Source organism: Ambystoma mexicanum, chromosome 14 (genome assembly GCF_040938575.1).
Source record: "Ambystoma mexicanum isolate Mex_15411 chromosome 14, UKY_AmexF1_1, whole genome shotgun sequence".
Lineage (NCBI taxonomy): Eukaryota > Metazoa > Chordata > Amphibia > Caudata > Ambystomatidae > Ambystoma > Ambystoma mexicanum.
In genome coordinates this window covers 376,503,073-376,520,083 of record NC_090940.1, presented here as the reverse complement: position 1 = coordinate 376,520,083, position 17,011 = coordinate 376,503,073, and the positions used below count along the sequence as shown (strand labels likewise).

Genomic DNA, 17,011 nt, shown 5'->3' with positions numbered 1-17,011 from the left:
TACAATAGCAAGGCAGTATATTTACATGGCTTCCAAAAATGTGCTAGTTATTTAGCAAGGAACGCGGTTTTCAGTTTCCTGCGAAAGATGGGAAGTGAGTTTTCCGTTCGGATGTCTGAGGGGAGAGCGTTCCATGTCTGTGCTGCAATGTAGGGAAAACCAAGACCTCCGGCTTTGGCTTTTTTGATGCGTGGGGTGCAGAGTAGGTTAGCGTATTGCGTCCTGGTGGGGCGTGTGGAGGAAGGTTTGAGGATGGTATCAGAAAGATAGGACGGGGCGGAGAAGGAGAGGCATTTGTGAGTGAGGGTGAGGATTTTGAGGGTGATCCGTTCTTTGACTGAGAGCCATTGGGCTGAGAGCCTGGCCTGGGTGATATGCTCTCTTCTTGGGATACTAAGAGCGGCCCGGAGAGCGTTGTTCTGTGTGATTTGTAGTCTATTTATGTTTTTGGCTGATGTGCCTGCTAGGAGAGCATTGCAGTAGTCCAGTTTGGCTCCTATGGTTGCCCTCGCTATGGAGAGGCGGTTAGGTTTAGAGAGGTAGGGCTTGATGGCGTTTATAAGTTTGGTGGTGTGCGCGGATGCGGAAGTGATAGCGCTGACTTGTCTGGTCATGGATAGTGAGGAGTCGAGGTATACTCCCAGTGTCTTGACGGCTGTGGACACGGGAATGATGGAGTTGTCAATTGAGAAGTTAGTGTACAGTTTGTCCAGTTTGTCTAAGGTGTGCTGTTGGCCTAGTATCAAGATTTCGGTCTTGTCACCATTGAGGCAGAGGCCATTAATTGCCATCCATGCCTTGATGATGGAGTAGATGGTGTGGAGTGCCTTTGCGTCTTCGTTGTATGAGCCTGAGAGGGGTAGAAGTACTTGAGTGTCGTCCGCGTAGTTCGTGTAGGTGATGCCGTATGAGTCAAGTTTGTCAAAGAGGGGCTTGGTGAACAAGTTATAGAGTGTGGGTGCAGTGCAGGAACCTTGAGGGACCCCGCAATGGATTGTTGTGGGTGTGGCGTTAGCGATGTCCGAGAAGACTTTCATGGCCCTACCTTCGAGGAAGGAAGTGATCCAGGCAGCTGCTTTTTTAGAGAAGTTGGCTGAGTGCGTGAGGTGGGAGGTGAGAATCTTGTGATCAACCAGATCAAACGCGGCTGAGAGATCTAGAAGAAGCAGAAGAGCCGGCTTGCCTTTGTCCATGATTTGGGTGATCTGACTCTTCAGGTCTACCAGGGCTGTTTCTGTGCCATGTCCTTTCCGGAAACCCGATTGTCTCGTCCCGAGGATGGAGTGGGTTTCCAGAAAGTGTTGGATTTGGCAGTGTGCGGCTTTGTCCAGTAATTTCAGCAAGAATGGCACAGTGGTTATAGGTCTATAGTTGTTGGGTTGTGAGGGGTCAAGAGTCGGTTTTTTTAGGAGAGGCCGGACCCAAGCCTCTTTGAGGCTATCTCTGCCAGAAGTTTGGACCTCGTTCCACCTAGATGATTGATATATTTCACTGCTGAAATGTTGTCCATTTTCAACAGAATACAGGAGTTCACTTTCCCTTTCGTAAACGCCTTGATCGCAAATGACCCTGCTAGTAATTCTAGACAGTTGATGTGAAGTTTGAGTTCTTCCGAGCTCCACTTCCCTCCTGTCTGAAGGTCTCCGCAACGGGCTCCGGAGCCTGCTCTGCTGGCGTCCGACTCTATGATCAGGTCTGGGCGATCGCCGAAAATGGCTCTCCCGTTCCATGCTTCCATATTTGCTAGCCACTACTCCAGCTCTGTTCTGGCCTCTTGGTCGATGTGGACCATCTGATGATATTGCAGACCCTGCTGAAGGTGTTTTATCTTTGGTCTCTGAAGGGCTCGATAGTGCAGGGGCCCTGGAAATATTGCTTGTATGGAGGCTGCTAGGAGGCCTACCACTCGGGCTATCGCGCGTAGTGATATAACTGGTCTGCTGAGACATGTCTTTATCTCCCTTTTTATGTCTCGAATTTTTCTGTTCGGAAGCTCTAGTGTCGCTGATCTGGTGTCTATCACGAAGCCTAGAAATTCTATTCTCTTGGCTGGTCTCATTTCCGATTTTTCTCGGTTCACTAAAAATCCCAGCGATGTCAGGAGATTCACTACCCAGTCGGTCTGATAGTGGAGCGTCTCCCTGCCGTTGGCCATCAGTAGGATATCGTCCAGGTATATAATCATACGAATCCCTTTCTCTCTGATCGCTGCCGCTACTGGTTTCATAATTTTTGTGAAGGCCCAAGGTGCTGATGCCAGGCCAAACGGCATGGTAGCAAACTGCCATAATTGCTCGCCCCAGTAAAATGCTAGGAATGGGCGGAACTCTTTTCGAACTGGTATTGTCAAATAAGCGTCTTTGAGGTCTATCCTCACTAACCAATCGTCTTGTCGGAGTGTGTCTCTGAGGTGATGAGTACCTTCCATTTTGAAGTGGTTGTAAGCTACCCATCTGTTCATGTCCTTTAGGTTTATTACGGGTCTCACTTTGTCCTTTCGATGGACTAAAAACATGTTGCTCACAAATTTGGGAGGTGTCACACAAGGCTCTATCGCTTGCTTCTCCGCTAACTGCAGCAGTTCTGTGTGCAGAAGATCTCTCTCTTTTCGTGTTTTCGGTAGAGGGCGTGGTGTCTGACCCTGGTAAGGAATCTCTATAAAATCTGTAAGCATGCCTTTTGTTGTCTGTAACACCCATGCATCGCCAGAAAGCACTTGCCAGTTCTTCCAGAATATTGCTGTTCTCCCCCCAACTGGTGGATAATTTGAGACTCTCACCTGCGGGAGAATTGTGCCCTCTCCCTTGTCCTCTGCTACGTCTTCCTCTCGGGAAGCGACCCCTTGGAGGGAAGAAGGCGTCTGGCTGTCTGTTTCCCAGTAATTACTCCTGTTTCCTTGAGGCCTCCTGAATGTTTGGTAGCGACCGGCCGATCGGCCTCTAGACCGACCGGTCCCTCCAAAAATTTGTGTCGGGAAAATCTTTTTCATGGATGCTTGGGCCTTTTCTAGGGATGTGTATGTTCCCACAAACCTCCCCATTTCTTTTCCGAAGGTTTCTCCGAATAGAAGGCCTTGTGCGGCTTCGCCCGCTTCATCGGATGACAGGTCTCCTAACTTCTGATCAATTTTTAGTAGGAGTCCTTTCCTGCGTTCAGAAGAAATTGCGCAGTTCGCATTGCCTAGCAGACATACTGCTCTCTGGGCCCAGTTTGCCAGAACTCCTGGGTCCACTTCTTCCCCCGTGTCCTTCGCATGTTCTGCTAGATCCATGAACTTCGCTAATGGTCCTGCTATGTCAAGAAGCTTCTCCTGACAGCTTTTCCAAGAGCGGTCAATGCCCTTTCTTGGATCTTTATTCGCCTTTGATACAAATGACAGCATTTTCGGATCAAGCTCCGGCGCCTCTGCTACCTTCCCCGGTAATTCTGGTTTCGGGCACTCTGTCCTCATCCTCTGCCTCACTTCTTTTTCTAAGGCCTTTCGCAATCTCTTTCGTCATGTATTTCGCCACTCTTGGCGACGGTACCCATTCTGATGATCTTGGGTTTCTGATATCCTCGGGATTAAACATGTCCGAGGTCTCTTCCTCCTCTAAATTGTTGAGCTTTCTGAGCCTCTTCCTCGGCGGGGGTTGGCTGCTCTCGTCCCCTTCGTTGTCCGCCTCTTCTTGCGAGGAGGTAGGGGATTCTGGGATTTCCTCTTCGGGAAAAACTCCCTCCAAATTGCCCATATTATCATCCCCTGGGTAGGGGGTCTCGAGGCTCGGCACCTGTGTTTTCTTTATGAACGCTTCTCTTAGCTTACTAAAAGCGTCTTCAGCCTCCGGGGCCTCAGTATTCGCCCCCTCAGTTTGGCCCGGGGGGTCAGAAGAGTCCTTGCTCTTCCGGGCCTTGATACACCCCTTGGGGTCCTTTGCGGCGACCCTGGTGGACGTGCTGTCTCCGGTGCATTTACCTTGAGTACTCAGGTATAATTCTATGGTATGTAGCCTGTCTTGCAGGGGTCTCACACTCTGCGCTACTGCCTCTGTGAGCGAGTCTCCCAGCACTTCTTTAAAGCTGTAGGCTAAATCCTCTGGGTAGGTAGCCTCTTGCTCCTCATCACTCCACTCAAAGTTAGACATTATTGTGCTGTTCAGGTGCCTTCTCAATACCTTTCCAGGTGTAGGTGCACGTCCACTGCTCCGCTCTATGAGGCTGCACCTGTTCGCCCTTTTTTCCTACAGTGCAGGGTACTTCAGATATGGGCTTTCTGATTTATCAGTGAAAGAATGTGCTTTTCAGCTATCTGCCGTTTAATTAGTCTTTCCGTGAGCTTATTAGTGCTCCGAACACGAAACGCGGTGGAAAAACCCTTTCAAATTCTGGATTTCACCGCTTCGTGTATATTGCTCCTCCTCCCCAAAGGTGGGGGCTCTCAGGAGCAGAGCGCTCTCGCTCTGATTGGCTCCCGAGCGCTTCACTCTTCCAGGAGGAGGGAGTTCCCCTCTCCTAGAGCGCGAGCTTCCGGGTCCTCATGCTCCGCCCTCACGAGGGTGGGGGCTATCTCACTCCCTAGCGCGAGCGGGAAGACAAGACCTCCCGCTCGCGCTGCTTGCTCCGCCTCCCCAAGGGTGGGGGCCGCTAGCCCTCGATCGCGCTGTGGAGCGCTGCGGGCTTACCTGAGGAGATAGGCAGGCCCCTACTGTGTCGGCTAACGTGACATGGGGCTGCCAAATCTCCTCAGCCAAGTGTAAATTGCTATACTGCGCGCTGCACTCACGTCGCGCAAATACTCCTGTAACAATGTCTGTTTTATAAAAATGTTAACACACGATCTACATGTCTATTAAATAAACACATTCGCGGAGCTCTATAATAACGTGTTACTTATCTGGAGAGCAGGAAAAGAAGAGGAAGTACACAGGAACAGGAAGGGCTAAGGCACAGAGACTAGAGACTGGAACTACAGGGAATGATGGGACTTGAAGTTTTTACTGAAAAAAAAAAGTTTTAATATTTTCACGAAATATGATGTATTTGTTGAAACTGCTGGAGAGTGAATTAAAGAGAAGAGAAAGCTTAATGCTCACCTCCGTCTTGACATAGAATCGTATTCATGACCATGTGACTCCATGCCAGACCCCATGCGGGAGAAGGAACAAGTTACCTGTACCTTTTGCCTGCCCTGCTGTGGCTTGCCATAATATTGTAACCATCCGACAATTAGGGAGCAATATGTTAGCAGACTGGTTGCAAATCCCATTTGGTGCAATATAAGTTCTGTGACGACAGGTTAGGCAGATGTACATGTTGGTTGATAAAGAAAATAACATTCTGCCCTTTGAAATACATATTATTAGCTTTTTATTTTTTTTATTAATGAAGTTGAAATCCCCGACAATTTTCTTCCTATATTTAATTTTATTTGCTTTGCAAATTATTATTTGGAATCATGTTTTGAACACCCCAAAAATATAATATTTTATAACTTATCAATATTAAATAGCCAACTAATAGCACATTTGCTTGCTTCATGGTGTATGCATTCTCTCGTCAATCCTTTACTGAACGTGAAACTATAGCATTGAAATGAACTCCTTATTCCAAATAGATAGGTTGCAACATGTTATGTGCCAGCATGTGATACTGCTGGGAGTTAGTATGGTCGGCTTCTCAAGAGATTCTATGTCAAGACTCGGAGGCGAAAGATTATGCTCTAACTTCTCTTTACTTACTCGAGCAGCAATTTAACCAACAAACATGAGAAACAAATAACCAATAAAAACTACAAATCCCAACAAAAACCAATCCCATTTGTAGTCCGTTTTTCATAGGTTGTTCCAATCAAGTGACTTCATCATCCAATTACACTTCTCCAGATTTTCCATACATTCTTTACAGAAAGTTATGATTCTATTAAAGACTCAGAGGCGAAAGATTATTCCACCCAATTTCAATCGCTACAATGAAATGTGCATATATGGTATTTGGAAAATAATGTGATGTTGTATTTGACATGGTGATGTTCTTGTTATGCGATTGCCGACCCGTTCATGATGCGATTGGTAATGGTTTATAATTGTTTCAGGGACGGAGCAGAAAACGACACCATGAGAAGGAAACAAGGGGAAGTTAAAGAAGTCTACCGGTTGGGGTGCAAGTTTGGATTTCATTCAGCAAAAGAAAGAGGAAGGACTATGGGGACAGTTAGTGTTATAGAAGATAGGAGAAGTGTAATTGGATGATGAAGTCACGTGATTGGAACAACCTATGAAAAACGGACTACAAATGCAATTGGTTTTTGTTGGGATTTGTAGTTTTTATTGGTTATTTGTTTTTCATGTTTGTCGGTTAAATTGCTGCTTCAGTAAGTAAAGAGAAGTTACAGCATAATCTTTCGCCTCCGAGTCTTTAATAGAATCATTACTTTCTGTAACGAATGTATGGAAAATCTGCATTTTTTGGTGACTGATTGAGGTTCTCACTGCCGTTCCATGGACCAGAATACTTTTTTTTCACAGTGCATGTTTTACAAGCAGCAATTATCAAGTACAAGCTTTCTTACTTACTTTATCTCACCCGCTAATTTCCATGTATGTCATTTAATACTCATTCAGACATAAAGCTACCATCTGTTGGTATCATCATTAAAATTGTGCTAGTACCTAACGCCTAACCTGCCAACTCCTTGTGTTTCCTACTATTCACAGTGACAAAAATGATGCATTCTGTATGTTTTTTTTCGACTTCAAGTTAGTGCAAGTAACGGATCAGAGTGCACTCATCTTGCTAACAAATAAAGTGATTGTTTTTAAGATATTTAATACAGGGGATAATTATGTAGAACATTACCTCTATACCCCCTGCCTCCTCCCAGTAGTTACTTTTGACGCCCCAAACGTCCTTGAAATAATTACATTCTTAATATGATTAATCGAACATTTTTCCAATCTATTCTTTTTATGATTTCAATGCACCACCCCGATTTCAAATACATTTTAGCAGTACATCCTAATTTTTTGTTCCAATTTAGCACGTTAATTTAAAGATGCATACTGTATAATTTTACTGTGATTTAAAGGGCCTGTTGTCAATTCAAGCAAGCACCTGTTGAGTGTAAGTTGAAAGTTATAACTTTGCTGCTTTGTTAAACATGCAAAAAATGAACTTGATACTAAAACAAAATTGACTTTCATGTCGATTGGCTATACTGTCCTAACGTGGAATAAGCCAACTGAGATTTTAGTCGCTCTAATCCTTTGTTTCAAATGTTGGTTGCTTTTCATCATACAGACGTGTTAATGCTAAGGGCCTCCATGTTACTTGAATGTTGTAAGAGAGGGGAGAGGGAGCTGAGGATTCCATGGGCCTCTAACCCCCTACAAAATGACGGAATTGACAAGAGAAGCCTAATGAGGGGCTCAGAGCATAGTGTGAAAAAGACCAGAAGGTTTGGAGCGGTCCTGAAAGCACGGGCCGAGATCGATGCATGTGACGTTTTCCACCTGCTGAAAACAATATGGCGGATGACAATGAGTTGTAACAGCCTGCGTGCGAGGCAGACCACCACCGAGCAATAGAGATCCTCATCAATCCGCAAGAGGACAAGTATTTATGCTGCTCAATAGAACAGCCTTGGCTCCCGCAAGGTGGATTTCCTTGCAGAGAGAGGCTCGGCTTTCGTGGACGAGGAGGTCCCATACCTGTGTGGCGCCTCGGGCAAGTGCAGCACTGGCTTGGCACGAGAGCTGAGCCCGGAGTGGGGAACACACAGTGAGGGGGTTGGCGACCCTGAAGAAAGGGAGGCTGAGGCGTGGAGGATTTTAGGAGGTGGCAGCAGAGGGATCTGCAGCAGACTTATTTGAGGCCCCAATCCCCTGTGCTGGGGACAGACGAGAACCGCAGCCCCACACAGACCAGCACTTAACGCTCAATGTGTCCAGCGGCGACCAGAGCAGAGGAGGAGCAGAGTAAAAAGCGCCCGCTGTGATATAACCTCTGGAGTATTGATTCAACAGGTAGGAAGAACGTCAGACGCTCTGGTGTAGGTGTCAGCGATAGGGAGACCAGGGTTTGAGACCAAGATATCCTTTTTGAACTTCTTTCTGCCAGACTTAGTGAGAAGGGGAGGATAGTCAATGGAAAAACAGAGAAGATATGGGAAATGGAGAGCGCCATGAGTGATGTACAGGAAGGGTGAAGCTGAATGAAAGGGGGGAGGGAGGAGAAGGGGAGCAGGACAGGAAAAGCAGGACAGGGTACACAAAGAAGTCCCTGGGCGCAGCCAAAATCAAAATACAGTACAGCCACAGGCGCACAGCTAGATTTGAATTAGCAGCAAGGTAAAATAACGTAAAGTCACAGGCAGAAAGAGAGTCATGGAGAGAAGGGTGGAATTGGGAAAGTCAAGGGGGGAGGAGCAGTTGAGAATGAGGAAACTAACCCAATGTCATTGAAGTAAAGGTATACAAAAAGTTTTGGAATCACCAGGAAGTTCAGAAGCGACAGTCCCATTGGGCTGGAGAGGGCTGTAAGTGGGCCACCCAGAGCGCCCAGGCAGCAGTCAGGGAGCAGACAGGGGACTTTGTTGTGGGCCTTTGTTGCTGGTGCCGGTTCCCGCCTCCCGGTGCCCTTGATTGGTCAATATGGAAGTCTGTAGCCAATCAAAGAGGGCCAGGCTACAGGCAGAGGAAGGAGCCACCAGTTGGTGAAGGAGGAGCAGCCATCTTTAAAATAATGCCAGAGTCAGAGATAAGCACACAAACTACTGGGCACCTCGATCATATTTCTTCATGGGAGGTGCAGATGCAAGGGTAACACAGCCATGCGCTGTGTAAGCATCCAGAAGAGGAACCGAGAATTAACAGGCCCTGTCGCGCACACAGTAGTAAAATAATCAACCTTGGGTTCTGTTGCAATTAGAATTCGCCCCAGTGCATTAGAATTGGTGTGAGCACCACTTATGATGAGATAGGTCCTTATGGCACACTGTTGTCACAGATCGGGGACCAAGGAGTCCCTGGTTATCCTGCCTCCTTCATCAAGGCCTTTATCCCCATCACTGTTCCCGAGACACCACTATGAATGTGACCCCTAGTATTGCACTGGTTCAGCGTCAAGTGCTCTCCTCATCTGCCCCCCAATTGTGGGAGCATGGACAGCAACTCCTGGCTTCAGAGTTAAAGTGTTCCCAAAGCACAGTATCAGACTCCCTAGCCTGGTCCCGGTCACGGCAAGCAGTGTTGTCAGCAGGTGACACCACGCAGATCGGGAGCTGTAAGCGCTCCGACCTCAGGTGCCACTACCTTCACTTAGTCCCACAGGGCCTCATCCCGAGTTTGGAGGTAATCATGGCGCTATTAGCGCATGACTACCTCCAATACCGGTACCGAGTCCGCCCTCGTTCAATGTGGACTTACCGGTCTATTCCGACCTTTGCGGGACCGGTAAGACCCCATAGAAAAAGCCATTCCCCATTCCCATTTGAGCCCCCATAGGGCTCAATGGGTAGAGGGAAGGCGCTAATAAAGGTACCGCAAATTGCGGTACCGTTATTAGCTCTGAAGTCCCTTAACGGGTCCCGTCCTTAACGCCTGGCAAAACCAGGCGTTAAGGAAGGGACCCGCTAAGGCAACTCGGAATAGGGCGCAAAGGGATTACCGGCACCGGTGTCCTTAACGGTGCCCGGTATCCCTTTGCGCCAAACTCGGAATGAGGCCCACTGAGTCTTGTGATTTTCCAACCAGGGGGGTTCGGGCGACAACCCCGCCCGTCCACTGCCCTCACCAGTGCCAAATTCCTCACCTGATTGATTTCTAATCACAACACCGCAAGGATGGCCTTGTGAAGGTCACATGACAGGCTTTTCCTGCAGCTGCCTCTGGTTCCCACAGGTCCCCCGTACGGGTAGCTGTGGTGCTGAACATTTTGGTGTCTCCAGCAAAGGATGCCAGGCATGGCCGGCCTTAGCGTAGGGTAAGGAACGGCAGGGCAGACTGGGCGACAGCCCGCGGCGCCATAACCCCCAGGGCCTCATTAGCAGCCCCAGGGCGTCAGCTTGGGGGAGCCTTTAAAGGGCTACCCGAGCTGGCATGGTGGGAGAAGTGTCCTTTTTCAAATTAAATGCGCTCGCGGGAGCAGTTGCATTTAAGAACAATAGGGTGCTGTTACTCTATTGAGATAATTACCTTTCAAGGCTGCGACACAGGAGTGGGGCGGTTTTCATTAGAATAGGGTGGTGATGCGTGCATCAGCACCCTATTCCAATGATTAACTCCCTGCTCCAGCGTGGGAGTGGGTAGATAATCATCTTACTAGGGTGTGGCAACACCATATTGCTGCCTTCTCCCACCACCGAAAAAAAACATTTGGTGCCTCCAACCTCCCTCCACTCCCCAATTGACCAGGGGCATGGCAGGCACCAGATTGTTCTTTTTCTGCCTGGGGTGCTGCCACCACTAAGGCCGGCACTGATGCCAGGGCTACGGCACCCTCTTAGGTTGCACAGGGATGGCTGGTGCAGGTGGCGAGACAGCACCACTCTCCTGAATGGACCGGATTACAAGGGCCCCAGGGGGAGGCAACTTAGGTGGGCACCTCCATGCTATTGATTTCACTGTATTTATAGGTGGGATTGTGGTTTTGCAAGCCAGGCACACAGGAGCTCATCCAGAGCAAATCTTCATGCTCGAATGGCTGTCTAGGCCCCCCAATATATCACAGAATTGAGAAGAGAAGTCTGATTGACTTTCACTGTTGGGGCCACGACTCGGACCTGTTGGCAATGCAGTGTGACACTGGACTTGTGTGCAACCTCCTTTCTAAGGCCCAACGAGTACAACCAGAGATAGTAAGGAGTCCTATTTTTTAAAAAACTCCAGCAGGTTCATCATGAGGACGATTCCCATAAGTGATACACACTTTTTAGCTGGTCAAGGGAGCCAAGGGTTTTATCAAAATGGTTAGGCAACAGGAAGATGTGTTAATGGGGTCCGCAAATAGGGGCAATAAATTCTGGATTTGGTAAATCATTCTAATATTTGTTTTTTCCTGTTTTATTGCAGTGCAGCTGAGGGAGCGCGCCTGGGAAGGCTGTATTGTGGGGAAAAATGGTTTTCACGTTTGGTGAAGTAAACCAAGCTGTGCATGGGCAATGAGCCGTGCAAGCCAGGGTGTTTTTCTTCCCCAGCCTTGCATGACCAACTGGCCCTGATGGCTCGGGTACTGCACCCTTAAAATGCCCAGGTGGCGAACATGTGACTCCCCATGGATTAGGAGGACCTGTGGCAGCTAGTCCTTGTCGCTCCACTGTGCTCGGCTCTCCAGGCACCAGGAAGCAGTGAGAGGTGTTTGATTAAAACCTCTCCCTGCTTGCTACCTGGAGGGTAAGCATTTTATTATTATTATGTTTTTTAAGTGTGCCATCTCCATCTAAGTCCACCCATACTTCTCTGTACCATTGCAGCTCCGTTGGTTCCTTTATTGTTGTGTGGTGTAAATGATCAACCCTGTCCCCATATTGACTGTAAATTGCTGTCATCCTGTTCTGCGGTGTGGTGTATTCCCCTGTTTCTATTTGTGCATCTATCATGGTAGCTACCGTTGTCGGTCGGCCCATTGTTACCATCATCATAGCTGAGGTAGGCATGCTTTTTTCACAACACCGCAGTCCCAGTTGGCACACACAGAAGAATAAGAGCACAAAGACGATGATGGGAATGAGTATTTTCATTGCCACGTTTACCCATGACGGTATCTAACTAAACAGATTGTCGAACCACGTGCTTTCCTCTGCGCCTCCTTCTATTCTCATCCTCTCTCCTAGATTGTGTACTGCTTTTATGACATGTGAGATTGTCCCGTTATCAGCATCTTCAGCTGGCACAAATGTGCAACACGCCCTCCCAATTTTTCGGCAAACACCACCGTCCATTGCCGTGAGGAGATCTAGGACATATCTATTTTGCATCGTCATCAGGCGCAGTGCGCGGAGCTCTATTTTTATAACGTTGAACCCTTCTTCAATGTCGTTAGCCAGTTGGATGAGCTCCCAGCACACTATCTGCAACCATTTGGTGTTTGTTCGTGCTTGGAGTCCTGGGACAAGAAGTGAGGCGAAAAATGTCTCTGCTGATGAAAAGAGCTTGTATTTCTGCGGGATCTCAGCAAGGAGCTTCGATGATTCGGATGAGATGCAATTGGAATACCTTTTACTTCGTACAAGTTTTTTCTTCAGTTCATATTCTGAAAATAGTTCGTAAGTTGGAGCTTCTGTTGTCATTTGTTGGTGCGCTGTCGACTGTTCAGCCGAGTGCCCTGCTGCCGATATGCCAGCCGATTGCCCTGCTGCCGATATGCCAGCCGTTTTTCACGTTGTCCCCTGGATATGACTTTCAGGTATTACCACCAGGGCTGTGTGGAGGGTGGCTAAGGCACATGTACCTTTCCATGCTGTTGGGAGGTGTAGATAGGCTTGTTTGCCGCAAATCCAGTACATGTCCATTAGTGCAGCGGTGCCTTTCTTCATGTCAGGTATTATTACCGTCTTGTTGCCTTTCTTTGTTTCCCCCATGTTCACTCTTCCTTCCCCATGGAAACACAGTTTATGTGGCACTTCTTTCTGTATTTTGATAGGTTTTTCCAACGCTGTGACCCACGTTAACTTCGTGACATGCTGCGACCAGATGGGGTCACATACCTCCTTTATCCATTGCAAGGTGTCATTGGATAGGCCTCGAAGTGCTTCTGCTTTGCATTCGATAGTTTCTTCGTGCCACTTATTTTCTGCATATCTCGTTCCCTTGATGACAAGAAATGGTTCCTTAAGGCAAATTACTCCTTGGCGTCTGCTTGTGCATGTTCTCTAATTTTTTAGTTTTTCCATTGTGACGGTGTGCGCTTGGAAGGTGCTTTTTATCCTGCACAGAACTAGATGAATTAAACATTGGGCCTCCGACAAGGGCACTTCCTGGGGTATTAACATTTTCGGTGTTCCTGATGCATGCGGAATGAGTGAACAGACGTAGCAGCTTTCATTTGTTGCCTGCTTTGCCGTGGCACTCATGTCCGAATACCACTTGTTTGATTGATCTGGATGGCGGGGATCTTCTATTTCGTCTAGCCCCAGATCATGATAAATGTTGTATCTTTTCCCTCGCACCCCCCTTATTCTCCTCCTTCTCCCTTCCTTGTTATTGTTTCTTACCCTTTTGTAATGTATTGGAAACATTCCAGCCCAGGTTGTATCATTGTTATTCAATATGGCATGTGTATCTTCATCAGTAGCAGCAGCGTCGTGTGAGATAGGGTGTATGGTTGCCTGTGAACGTGTACTAGTGTTACTTAAATCATTTGGCCAGTAATAATCGCCATCGTATTCATTAAGTTCATAATCATTACTCATATTTATATTAGGAAGTAGCAAGGAGACACTTGTTGGGCCTGCGGTGGCGTGTTCTGAAGATTGTATTACAATTGTACCATTGGCATTAATGTCATATGTTTCTTTCCACATCATCTTTACCTCAGTCCATATCAAGTGCGACCCTTCTCGTATCAAGTTAGCCCCGCCCCCCCTTGTGCATGTCATTAACCAAAGATAGAAGGGTATAATACCAAGCCATAAAGAACAACATAACTGACAACAAAACTGCAGCACATTTTAAAACACATTCAACATTACTGAACCTATTAGCTCTAATGGCATCCCTATCACTATCTAGCTTTAATCGGTTCTCCGCGATTGTGGTTTGTTGGGCCACAATATATAAATGTATTTACATTTCTGTTTCAACTTCATATTTAATCATCATTTTTATTCATGTTTGCTCATTTCTCCATTACACATTTATTTCATTATGGAGAGAAGGATAGTGAAAGAGTGATGAGAAAAGCGAGGAACAATAATCGAGAGGAAGAAGAGAGAGAGAGAGAGAAAATATTAAACAATAAAAAAGGAAGAACGGAAAAGAAGAAAGTAGGAGATAGGTCATGCAGAACAAGACACATATCATAACTTTTATCTCTGCAGGTTCTGTTTGCCGACAATTTTGTTATCCCTTTTCAACCGAATTTGTGGTGCTAGTAGCACCATCTTGCTCATCCTGGGGGATTGTACTATCGCGTGCCCTCCTCACATCTGATAAGTGCACCCAATACTTCAATCCCTTCACCTTCACTGCACAAAGCTACGAACGTACACTTGTGCTCCTGGCATCAGTGGCCCACTTGGGCTGTCTGTGGCTGGTGTGGTATTATCAGTCGCCACATTTTCAGTAAAAGGCGGTGATATTTGTCACGCTATGCTTCGCACTGTGAGTGTCAACTGGGTTAGGTATTCCATGAACTCTTCTCCCAGCACTGTGGCAGCCCTGTGCGCATCCGATGCTCTCCTAATCGGAGATACTGGCATGTGTATTCACCTACGAGTTACAATTTCATTGGGGCTCAGATGGTGGTCCTTAGATGGCTGCGTCCTGAGCTGGAACAGTGCTAGGGGTAAGCAATATACCCAGTTTTTTTTCATTGTATTACACAATTTCGATAGCTTACTCTTCAGTAATCCGTTGATCTTTTCTACCACCCCATTCGCCATCGGATGATAAATGGAACATAGTTTGTGTTTTACCCCCAAGAGTGATGTCACTTCCTTAAAGAGGTCATTCACGAAGTGCGTACCTTTGTCTGATGTTATCACATCGCATATTCCCCATCGGGAGAACACTTCCCGAACAAGGAATTTCGCTGCACACTTCGTGTCTGGGTGGGGACATGGGCCCACTTCCACCCATCTTGAAAAGGGGCATACCACTACAATCAAATATCTTGCTCCATTGCATCGCTCTCCCATATCAGCATAGTCTATATGGAGCTCTCTAAATGGTCCTGTTGGCCGGGGCAGGGTACCACGCAGTGTTCTCAATGTCATCCCTGAATTATATGTTTGGCATGTTATGCATTCCACAATGAATTTTGACAGGTGCTCCTGTAAATTGGGGACGAACCAATGTTCCCGGATGTCTGCGGCAATGTGTTGTTTTGCTACATGGCCGGGGAAATGCAGCTGTTGGAATGCTATTTCAAGTAATTCTACGGGCATTACTACCTTTCCTGTTGTCTCCTGCCTCAAAATGAGGTCTGTGGCTGATTGTTTACATCCCCGTTTGTTCCACAATTCTTGCTCCTCCTGTGGTGCTCTTCTTTGTAACTCTATTATCTGCATTATTGGTGTATTACTGTAGGCTTCTTCTAGTGGTTCTGGAATGGTTGCCTTTACAGCGCATTTGAGTGTTGGTGTTACATTGAAATACGAGGACTCCTTTGCCGCTGCGTCGGCTGCCGCGTTTCCCAATGAGATTGCATCTGTGTTATTGGTATGGGCTTGGCATTTCACCACTGCCACTAACGACGGTTCTGCTAGTGCGTCTATCAGCTCATTCAATAGGTTGGCGTGCTGTACTGGAGAGCCATCCGCTCGTCGGAACCCCCTTCTACGCCACCGGGACAGCCCTGAATGGACTGTCATAGTTGCATATGCTGAATCTGAGTAAATGGTTACTATGCATCCTTTAGCTGTGTGCAATGCCTCAATCAATGCAGTTAGTTCAGCTGCCTGTGCTGAGTAATGGGACAGGAGGCACTTTTGGACAATCGTTTCATAGCCATCTTCTTCCATGCGCACTACCGCCATCCCTACATGTTTTTCCCCTGTTTCTGGGTTTATTGATGCTGACCCATCTATGAAATATATTTCTCCCTCCTTCAGGGCATTTTCACTTGTTTTTGGGATGTTATCACCTTCCCCCTCATAGGTGGCACAATCGTGTTCCTGTATGTCCTCTGTCGTGCATGGCTCTGTGATGAATGTTGCTGGGTTTACTGTTTTGCACCTGACAACGTGTATATTGGGGCGCAAAATTATTATCTCATATGCTGTTGCTCTCTGTGTTGTTAATGTTGATTTTGATCGCTCAAGAATGGCAAATAAGGAATGTTCTGCATATAGCGTTACTAAACAACCCATCACAATGATGGCGCTTTTTTCAATCGCGAAGGCTGCAGCTGCGAGAGCCTGTTCACACGCAAAGTGACCTTGCATTACGGGATCTAGTGTCCCGCTGTAGTAAGCCAATGGATTGTGACCTAATGATGTTTTTTGTGTCAGTATTGCCGTCATCAGTGTTCTATTACAGTGTGAAAACAAGAAAAATTCCCTCTCATAATCTGGGTTCGTGAAAACTGGGGCATCAGCAATGAGGTCTTTTAGTTTAAAATACTGTGTCATCATTTCATGTGTCCATTTTATTGCGGCTCTAGTTTTCTGTGCTTCTTTTAATGCTTGTAGCAATGGACGTGTATATGCTGCGTAATCGAGGATCCATGCTCGACAATAGTTACAGATGCCAAGAAACTTTTGCATGTCCTTCACTGTTTTTGGGATGATTATGTTGCGTATGGCAGCTGCTCTGTCTGGGAGTATTTGTTTCCCATCTTTTGATATCAACTGTCCAAGGTATACGACCTTGGCGATGCAGTATTGCAATTTTCCTTTGTTCACCTTGTACCCCTTGGTAACTAACACATTTAGCAGTGCTATCGTATCTTCTCTGCATTTTTCTTCTGTATGGCTGCAGACGAGTAAATCGTCTACGTATTGAATAATGGTGCTCTCTACATGTATATTTCCAATGTCTTCACGTAGTACTCTGTTAAAAATGCTGGGGCTCTCGCAATACCCTTGTGGGAGTCTGCGATGTTCATACCTGTTGTTCCCTAATGTGAACGCTGTCAGGTATTGAGTTCCTGGGTCGAGTGGTATGGAGAAGAAAGCATTCTTCAAATCAATTACAGTGTTGATTCTTTTGGTATGCTGCACAATATTGATGCCGGGTTAGGCACTAATGGGAACTCTTTTTGAATGACGTCATTGAGTGGGCGGAGAGCTTGGATCATCCTCCACGCCCCTCCTTTTGCTTTTTTGATCGGGAAAATTGCTGTGTTACACGGGGAGTTTGGTGGCACTATGATACCT

At 46.8% G+C, this 17,011-nt stretch overlaps 1 long non-coding RNA gene across 1 annotated transcript in view; it reads left to right on the top strand.

Moving 5' to 3' along the window:
* The window catches only part of LOC138527300 (uncharacterized), a 78,372-nt gene extending 71,997 nt beyond the window's left edge, over positions 1 to 6,375 (top strand). The window contains exon 2 of the long non-coding RNA XR_011283876.1: positions 6,071 to 6,375. This is a non-coding gene — a long non-coding RNA (uncharacterized lncRNA). The remainder of the gene's footprint in view (positions 1 to 6,070) is intronic.
* The last annotated feature ends 10,636 nt before the right edge of the window (positions 6,376 to 17,011 follow it).